This window comes from Elephantulus edwardii, unplaced genomic scaffold (assembly GCF_000299155.1).
Source record: "Elephantulus edwardii isolate Elephantulus edwardi_28Jun2011 unplaced genomic scaffold, EleEdw1.0 scaffold00299, whole genome shotgun sequence".
NCBI classification, from domain to species: domain Eukaryota; kingdom Metazoa; phylum Chordata; class Mammalia; order Macroscelidea; family Macroscelididae; genus Elephantulus; species Elephantulus edwardii.
In genome coordinates this window covers 2,487,660-2,498,571 of record NW_006400049.1, presented here as the reverse complement: position 1 = coordinate 2,498,571, position 10,912 = coordinate 2,487,660, and positions in this window count along the sequence as shown.

Below are 10,912 nucleotides of genomic sequence, written 5' to 3'. Positions count from 1 at the left end.
GGTATGGAGATAGGACACATCCCTGGCGCACGCCCTTCCCAATTTTGAACCATGCAGTGTTCCCTTGCTCTCTTCTGATGACTGCCTCCTGGTCCAAGTATAAGTTTCGCATTAAAACGATCAAGTGTTCTGGGATTCCCATTCTTCTCAGTCAGCCATAGTTTGTTATGATCTACACAGTCAAATGCCTTTGCATACTCAATGAAATACAGATAGACATTCCTCTGGTATTCCCTGCTTTCAGCCAAGATCCATCTAACATCAGCTACAATATTGCTAGTACCACGACCCCTTCTAAATCCAGCCTGGAGTTCTGGTAGTTCTCTGTTGGTGTGCAGTTCCAGTTGTTTTTGGATAATCTTCAGTAAAATCTTGCTTGCATGTGAAATCAGTGAGATTGTTCTGTAGTTTCCTGGAAGTAATAAACAACAATAAGCCATTACATGTGAAACCTTACTTTATCAGTAATAATAAACATTTATCTGCAAGGTGTTATATAATCAGACAGATAAGACAGATATGGATAACTGAAAACACTATGTCTCTGTGATTATTCATAGGTTTAACTGATGATAGCTAAACATGAGTATTTGTACATATTTTAAGTATGTCAAACTACATAGTAAAACCAAGAAGGGACAATATTACATATATCACTTAACCATAAATAAATGTGTAGACAGAATGGCTCGCTGATCACGGGTTCTCAGGATCACAGTCTAGGAGGACAGTAAGATCAAAACATGAAATATATTCCACAAGGACAAAGCCTTTACCTGGTTTAGTAGTGCCTGAAAACTGAAAAGTCTTTAAGGAGCTGTATAAGGCACAACCACTGACCTTTCCCTGTTCGAAGTGGAAGAATCATGAAAACAAGTATGACACCAAAGAATCTTACAATTCTCACTTTTGATCCTGAGGCCAGAAGAACTAGATGATTCCAGACTACCTCTGCAAACCAATATGGATGATATCACAATAAAGAGTCCTACATTAAGAGGGTAATATATATAGAACAAAAATCAAACCACAATGGTGGTCCGGTTACTAGCCTCATGGAGACTGGTGGAACCTGTGAGACTCTGGCCCTCCATCAAACATGAATGAGAAATTACACCCTTTACAGAAAAGAAGAAACTTAAGCAATTTGTGAAAACAAGATCAAATCTACAAGAATTTTAAGAGAAGTCCTTCACACAGAGACATCAAAGGAAAAAGGATGGACCATAATAACTAGAAAGAGAAGGGGGGGGGGGAAGACACAGCAAGATGGCAACAATAAAACCAGGCAATTTAAATCACTGTAAATGTGAATGGACTAAATGCACAAATTAAGAGAAAAAGAGTAGCAAAGTGAATAAAAAAACTAATATTCATCAATATGTTATCTCCAAGAGACACATCTAAGAAATGAAGAGAAAGATAGACTCATAATTAAAGACTGGGATGCGGGAACACTATACCAAGCAAATGACATCCATAAAACAAAACAACACAGGAATGACAATACTAATCTCTGGTAAAATAGAAGTCAGAATGAAAACCACCATAAAAGACAAGAAAGGTCAATATATAATGATTAAAGGCACAGCAGAGCTGAGAAGCAGATTTCAAAGGGCAGCTCAGAAAGACAAAAAGGAAAGTATTATAAATGGAATGTGCAGAGAGTTGGAATTGGAAGGAAAAAAGGGAAATAAGAAGATTCATTGCATTGGGAAATTCTGCAGTTAGGGATTTCTCCAAATTATTAAGGAGTAATGATGTCAGTTTGAGGACTAAGATGCATCTGATTCAGGCCATAGTCTTTCTGATCACTTGCTATGCATTTGAGAGGAGGACAATGAATAAGGATGGCAGTAAGGATGACAGAAGAAGAATTGATGCCTTTTAGCTGTAGTGTTGGAGAATAGCACTGAACATCCCACTGATGGCTAAATAATAAAGAAATATGTCTTGCAGAGAGTGTAGCAGTAGGGCTTTTTGGAGACAAGAATTATGAGGCTTCACCTCACATATTTTGAGCATGTTCATGGTGTTTGTGCCAAAGAATAGGTAGATTAAAACAAAACATAACAAAGATGCAGAAGATCTAAACAATATTTTTAGCCAACTCAACCTTGTGGATGTATTCTGAGTACTGCACTTGACTAAAACTCAATTCACTTTCTTCTCAAGTGCACATGGTACATTTTCCAGAACTGATCACGTTTTAGGGCACAATTCAAGACTCAACATTGAAATAATACAAAATGTCTTCCCAGACCACAGTGCCGTAAAACTAGAAATTAACTATAAGAAGATAAAGCTTATAAAACAACCAATGTGGAAGCTAAATAACACCATGCTAGAACACGATTGGGTTATAGAAGAAATGCAGAATTAAATAAAAAAGTTCCTTGTAACAAATAATAATGAAAATATAATGTACCAAAGTCTCTGGGATACAGCTAGGCTAATCCTCAGGGGACAGTTCATAGCAATACACAAACACATAACAAATGAAGAAAGAAGTAAAATTAATAATATAACTCAAAACCCTCATCAAATAAAAAAAAGGCAACAATCTCACCCCACAGCCTCTAGAAGAAAGGCAATTATTAAAACAAGAGCTGAAATCCATGAGGCAGAAAACAGAAAAGTAATTGAAAGCATCACCAAAACCAGGACCTGGCTTTTTGAAAGGGTTAATAAAATTAACAAACCATTGGTAAACTTAACAAAAGAAGAAAAGGAGAGGACAGTAATAACTTGACTACTCAATAATAGGGGAAACATTACAACAGAACCAGAAAAACTTAAATCTGCTAGAATATTGTGAAAAGCTATACTCTGATGCATTGCACTGGGAAAATCTACAGTTAGGGACCTTTCTAGATTATTGAGAAGTAGTGATATCAGTTTTTTCTGATTACATAGTCTTTCCTATTATTAACTATGCTGGCACTGAGACCTAGACAGAAAAAGAATTGATGCCTTTGAGCTGTGTTGTTGGAGAAGAGCAATGAACATCCCATGAAAGGCCACAAGAATGAACAGGAATGTTTTGTAGATGGCTCAGCCGGAGTCCTCTTTGGAGACAAGAATGATGAGACTTCACCTCTTTGGACTTGTTGTTAGGAGGGACTATTCCTTGGAGAAGGAAATGATATTGGGAAGGGTGGAGGGTTCGTGAAGGAGAAGAAGACTCTCAACCAGGTGGATTGACATGGTGACTGCTGCAATGGGCTCTTGTGTGTCAGGAGGTGTGAGAATGGTGCAGGATAGCATAGGGTTCAGATCTTTATTCTATGGGGTCACTATGAATTATGCTTAATTTGATGGTGCCTAACAAACAACTACAGCAACAGTAACACTGATAAATGTGAAAACCTAGAAGAAATGGTCAAATTACTTTAAGCATGTTGCTTTTCAGATACGTATGTATTTGCTTGTGCATCATCTGCTTTTTTGGATAAAGCACTTGTCTTGTACCAAGTGTGTTGATAATGAATCCAAGTAAAATGAGATTGTCGACTATTTGAAAGTTTATTTTGTCTATCATTATGTTGCTTATCGGTCTAGTGGTTAGTATTTTTGTCTTCATGCTTTGGGATACAATCCATTTTGAAGCCTGAATTCTTTGATCTTTCATAGGAAATATTTTAAAACCTCTTAATTTTAAGCAAACAGAGTTGTGTTATCTGGATAACATAGGTTGCTGATGAGCCTTCTTCTAAACCTGATGCCACATTCTTTTTCTAAACCAATCTTTTTGTAAACTTTCACTAAAATAATAATTAAAAAACATAACAACCCTCCCCAACAAACCACATCAATGGTGACTATTCACATGGACATCCAGTTCCTCATCAATTGACATAGTGATTGTAGTAATGGGTTTGTGCGTACTAAGATCCTGAGGATGGCATAGGATAGAGCAACGATTAGATTCTGTTGTTCACAGGGTCACTGTGATTTAGAATCAGTTCCATGGCACCTAACAACAACAGTGGGCCAGCGCTAAGGAGCACTGATAATATAAAGATTAAACACTTGGCTCTCATTAAGTTCCATAGTTTAAACTTACCAATTGCTGGGCAGAAAAAAAAGGATAGCATCTTGTCTTTGTAAATATTACTGCCTTGGAAACCCTTGGTGGTAGTTCTACTCTATCAAATAAGAACAACTAGCCAGCAGTGGGTTTTGTTTGTTTGGTGTTTTCTTGCTTTTAGGTATACATTTCAATTATTATATTAGTTTATTTACAATATTTGCATACATTATGTTACACACCAGATTTTTCCAATTTCCCTTACCCCCGCATCAAACTGTACAACCTTAGATTAATCCTCCCCTCCCTCCTCCACATCCTTCATCCCTCTACTTCTACCTTCACCTTGTCCCATGGATCCTTATACTCATTTTAAAATAATAGTTTTATACAATATTTGTCCTCGTGGGACCGAGTTAGTTCACTCAGTATAATGCTCTACAGTCTTTCCCAAGTTAGGTAGTAATTTACAAAATCTTTGCTTCTGAGTGCTACATAATATTCCATTGTATGAATGTACCATAATTTCTCAATCCATTAAGTTGTCCATTGTATGAATGTACCATAATTTCTCAATCCATTAAGTTGTGATTGGACATCTGAGCTGTTTCCATGTTCTTGTGATAGTGATTAATGCTGCTATGAATATTGGTGTACAAGTTTCCATTTGAGTCTCAGTTCTCACTTGCTTTGGTCATATTCCAAGCAGTGGAATAGCTGGGTCATATGGAATCTCTAAGTTCAGCTTTTTGAGGAAGCACCAAACTGTCTTTCAGAGTGGTTGTACCAAGTAAACTACAGACCAATATCTCTCACAAATATAAATGTAAGAAGCCTTAACAAAATCTTAGCCAATAGAATCTAGAAATACATAAAAAAATTCATGATTACCAAGTGGGGTTCATAAGTTATGCAAAGATGCTTCAATATAAAAACAACCCATTTAATTCACTATATTAACAAAGTATATAACAAGAAACATATGATCTTAGCAATTGATGCAGAAAAGTCATTTGACAAAATCCAACACCCCTTTCCTGATAAGGACACTCAGCAAAATTGTAATAGAAGGGAATTTCTTCAACATAGTGAAAAATATATACGCAAAACCAAGAGCCAATATCATTCTCAATGGAGAAATACTAAAAGCATTTTCCTCGCGAACAGGAACCAGACAAGGATCCCACTGTCAACACTTCTATACAAGATTGTATTGGAAGTGCTTACTGTTGCTATATGCCGATAATAAGATAAACATTTTCTAAATGTAAATAATTAGTTTTCATTATAAAGAGAAATATAAGAAAAATAGAACATAGATCAGTTTAAGGTTTACTGCATCAATTACAGGGTGCTCTGATGGCTTAGTGCTGAGAAATTACATAGCCAACCCAAGGACACACAGTTAGAATCCTCTCACTTCTCCACAGGAGAAAGATCAGCAGTGTCATCCCATATGATTTGCTGCCTTTGAGAGCCTGCTGCATGGCCCGTTATGAGTAGGTCCTAACTCTATGGAACATAACAACAATGTTCATACATACTATGAAAAATAATACTTCTGAAACTAATATGAATATGTAGGTATTCTTGTAAACTCTTCAATGCAGGCTGTTTTTAAAAATTCTAAGGCATATCTTGAATCTTAGAATATAAAAGTGATGAATATTTTAATAAAACTGTGCTTTATTTTCGTCATGTCGAGTTCTTGCGGATTGTTGTGAGATATAAATTGCTTTTAAAAATCTTGATTTCTGTGTTTTGATCATCTTGATAAATTTTTTAAAAGACATTGACTGTCCTTAGAAATTACAATTTGAAATAAAATAAAAAATATATCTTAATCTGAAATGACAATTTTTTAAAAAATATGACTTCTTGATTTTTGGTGTCATTGGATAGGTTCTAATTCACAGAGACTCTATGTATAACAGAACAAAACATTGACTGGTCCATACAGTACCCTCATGAGGTGCCAGGTACAATTTCCATTAAAGTTTCCTAGGATCAAATTGGATGTTGAAGAATGAATAATGATTCCCTACACTCTGACATAGGTTTATGTAGATATAACTTTGAAGAAAACCAAGAAGACATGAAGCACTTACCATAGAAGATCAAAGATTAGTTAAATCTCAACACAGAGTGAACAAAAATTCTCATCACTAGAACAGTAAGCAACATTATGATGTTTGTTATTATTATGTGTCACTGAGTTGCCTGCAACTCATAGCAACGTTGTGTACATAAGCTCTGAAACCTGCCCTCTCCCGGGCCTGTCTTACCTTCTTTGAGAAGCCCAATCCCATTTCTCCAGTCACTGAGTCAATTCATCTCATCCTGGGTCTTCCTCTGCTGCACTATACCTTCACCATTCTAAGCATAATGTTCCTTTCCAAGGACTGGTCCTTCCTAGTCACGTGACCAAAGAAAGCAAGATGAAGCCTTAAAATCCTTGCCTCTAGGGAGCAGTCTGGTTTCACCCTCTCCAGGATGGACCTGTTTGTTTCCCTGGCAGTCCATGGTATGTTCAACACTCTTCTCCAGCATTATTATAAATGGAGGAAAACACTGAAATTTTCAACAGTTTTATCTTATTGGACTCACAATCAACACTAACGGCAACAAACACCATTTAAGAAATTAAGAAAAAAACCCCAAATCATTTTGCATAAGGGAAAATACCATCAGGAACTTCACCAAACTTCTAAATAGCAAGGATAGTCTTAAGACCTCGGTGCACTTTATCCATGTCATGCTATGCTTCTGAAAGGTGGACAATGAATAAAATTGACCAAAGTAGAATCGATGCCTTTGAATTGTAGTGTTGGTGCAGAGTATTGAATGGACTCCCAAAAGAACTAACAAATCTGTCTCAAAAGAAGTACAACTAGAATACTCCTTAGAGAGAAGGAAGGTGAAATTTTATACCATTTTATTTGAGCTTAGTTTCAGGAGGCACCAGTATTTAGAGAGAAATTCATTTTGGGAAAGGTAGAAGGTAAGAGAGATAAAGACTTTCAATGAGATTGAGTTCCACAATGGGCTTGAGCATCACAGAGATGATGAGGATGGTGCAGCATAGGAAAAATTTCAGATCAGTTGTTTATTAGATCCCTGTTAATCATTGTAGACATGAAGACACCTAACAACATTTTAATACTCATTTTTACTTTAGAAAATCATGAACACATTATTATTATTATTAATATTAATATTATTTTTGTGGAAGGAGGAGTGGCATCCACTTCCATAATAGCTTGCCTCTGGAAACCCTATGAACCTGGAGAGAGGATGAAAGGCACCCAAGCATCGAGGACTCTCCTTCATAGGGTCGCTATGAGTCGTCTGCGACTCGACGGCACTTAACAACAACAACAACAACAATAACAATAATATTTTATTAAATAGTACATTAACAGAGAACTACCAGAAATACAGGCTGGGTTTAGAAGAAGTTATGGCACTAGAGACATTATCATCAGTGTCAGATGGATCTTGGCAGAAAGGAAAGAGTACCAGAAGAATATCTATCCGTGTTTCATAGTCTATGCAAAGGCATTTGACTGTGTTGATCACAACCAATTGTGGTTAACCTTGAGAAGAATGGAAATCCCAGAACACTTGGTTGTGCTTATGCAAAACCTATCCTTGGACCAGCAAGCAGTCCTCAGAACAGAGCACCATCTCACTCCAGTAAAAGTGACAAAGTTTAACAGAGCAAACAAGTAATAAATGTTAAAGAGGATGTGATGATAAAGGAACTCTTACATATTGTTGGTAAAATTGTAAAATGTTACAACCATTCAGGAAGGCAACTTGGCACTTCCTCAAAAAGATGAACATAGAAATTCCATATGACCCAGTTATTCCACTACTTAGAATATACCCTGAGAAAATGAGACCTGAGGCACAAAAGAAGATTTGTATACCAATATTCATAGCAGCATTATTCATCAGAACAAGAACATAGAAACAGTCCAAATGTGCAACCACAAATGAATAGCTTGAGAAATTATAGTTAATTCACACAATGGAATATTACACAGCGTGCAGGAGCAATGATTTTGTCAATTATTACCTAACTTGAGAGGGACTGGGGATCATTATTCTGAGTTAACTAACTCAGTGCCATAAAGACAAATATTGTATAAAACCATTATTGTTGAATGAGTATGAGGATCCAAAGGGGATGGAAGAGGGTGGAAGCAGAGGGACGAGGACATGTGAGGGGGGCAGGAATTAATCATGGAGTTGCACAATTTGATGGGTGGGTGGGGAGAGGGAAATTGGAAGAATCTGTTTTTGAAAACAATGTATTCAAATCTTGTAAATAAACTAGTATAAAAATATAAACAACAATTAAAAAAAAAACCCAACTTCAGGAAGGGAGTGTATCAGGGATGCATCTTGTTTGCCTTTTTGATCTATATGCAGAACAGATAATTCAAGAGCCTGGGCTTTATGAGGAAGAATGTGGCATCAGGATTGGAGTTAGATTCATCAATAGCTTACATTATGCAGATGACACAACCTTGCTTGCTGAAACTGAGATGGACATGAAGCGCTTGCTGCAGAAGGTGAAGGATTACAGTCTTCAATATGGATTGAACCTCAATGTCAAAAAGATGAAGATTCTCACCACTGGACTAACCAGCAGCACCATAATAAATGAAGAAGAGATTGAAGTTGTTAACAGTTACAGCTTGCTCAGTTCAACAATTAACACTCTTGGCACCAGCAGTTAGGAAATTAAAAAAAAAAACCCAACATGTTGCGTTAGGAAAATTTGATCCACTCTATGGTCTGATTCACAACTACTTGCTGGGAGATGTACATCAGGGAGCTGGATTATGACTCAGGATGAGAGAAGAAGAATTGACGCCTCTTGAGTTGTGGTGCTGGAGGAGAGTTTTGACCATGTCATGGACCGCCAAGAAAACAAACCAAGGTGAAACCAAGTCTCTCTTTGAAGGCTAGGATTTTGAAGCTCCATCTTACATACTTTGGGCATGTATCCAGGAGGGACCGATCCATTGAGAAAGACATCATGCTTGGAAGAGTGGAGGGGCAGTGCAGGAGAGGAAGATTCCAGATGAGATAGATTGATACAGTAGTTAGGGCAATGGTGATAGGTGTGTCAGAGTCAGTGAGATTGGCTCTGGACAAAGTAGGCTTCAGTGCTGTTGAACATAGGGTTGCTATGTATCTCAGGGAACTTGATGGCCAATACCAAAAACAAACTTACCTGTTAAAATATAATTTAAAAGTGAGTATTTTTTCCGCACAAATTTACAGAAACTACATAATGTATGAGTTTTATTATCTTTCTAAATATCGGAAATGGTAGTATATGAGTAGCTAACATAAAAATGTACGTATGGGATTAACAAACCTAGTAAATTGATTTTATTTACTTATATTGTTCCCATCCCAAAGAACGGCGACCCAACTGAGTGGAAACTACAGAACAATAGCATTGATTTCACATGCAAGCAAGATTCTACTGAAGATTATCCAAAAACGACTGGAACAGTACATCAGCAGAGAACTGCCAGAAGTCCAGGCTGGGGGTAGAAGGGGTTGTGGTACTAGGGATATTGTAGCTGATGTTAGATGGATCTTAGCTGAAAGCAGAGAATACCAGAAGAATGTCTATCTGTGTTTCATTGATTATGCAAAGGCATTTGACTATGTGGATCATAATAAACTGTGGCTGACTCTGAGAAGAATGGGGATCCCAGAACATTTAATCGTGCTAATGAGAAACCTATACTTGGACCAAGAGGCAGTCGTCAGAACAGAGCAGGGCAACACCGCATAGTTCAAAATTGGGAAGGGTGTACGTCAGGGATGTGTCCTATCTCCATACCATTTCAACCTGTATGCAGAGCAGATTATCTGAGAGGCTGCGCTCTATGAGGAGAAACGTGGCGTTAGGATTAGTGGATGATCTATCAACAGTCTGCGTTATGTAGATGACACAACCTTGCTCGCTGAAACTGAGGAGGACCTCATGCACTTACTGCAGAGGGTCAAGGACTGCAGCCTTCAATATGGAGTGAGGCTCAATGTCAAGAAGACAAAAATTCTCACCACTGGACCAATCGGTAGCATCAGAATGGATGGTGAAGAGATTGACATTGTTCACAGCTTCAGTTTGCTCGGATCTACGGTCAACACTCTTGGCACCAGCATCCAGGAAATCAAAAAACGTATTGTGATGGGACAGTCTACTGTTAGGGACCTCTCTAAAGTACTCAAGAGCAATGGTGTCTCTCTGGAGACTAAGGTCCGCCTGATACAGGCCATGATTTTTGCAATTACTCGTTATGCATCAGAGAGTTGGAAAATGACTAGGGAGGATAGAGGAGAATTGATGCCTTTGAGCTGTGGTGCTGGAGAAGAGTATTGAATGTACCATGGACTGCCAAGAAAACAAACAGATTCATCGTAGAGAAGATAAAACCAGGCTATTCCTTGGAGGCATGGATTCGGGGGCTTCGTCTGACATACTTTGGACATGTTGTAAGGAGAGACAGGTCTTTAGAGAGGGAAATCATGCTGGGTACAGTAGAGAGACAGTGCAGGAGGGGAAGACCCTCTATGAGGTGGATTGATTCAGTGACTGGGGTAATCGGGATGGGTGTGTCAGAGGCAATGAGATTGGCACAGGATAGAGCATGGTTTAGGGCTGTTGTACATAGAGTCGCTATGAGTCGTAAACGACTCGACGGCACATAACAACAACAACATTTTTAAAATAGTATATTTAGATATTGAAATATTATGTAATAACAGAAAACAGTTTTTCTTTCTTAAGATTGGGAGAAGAGGTGTAATTAGCTTATTTTCTTCTCTATAACATGACCTTCAGCATTA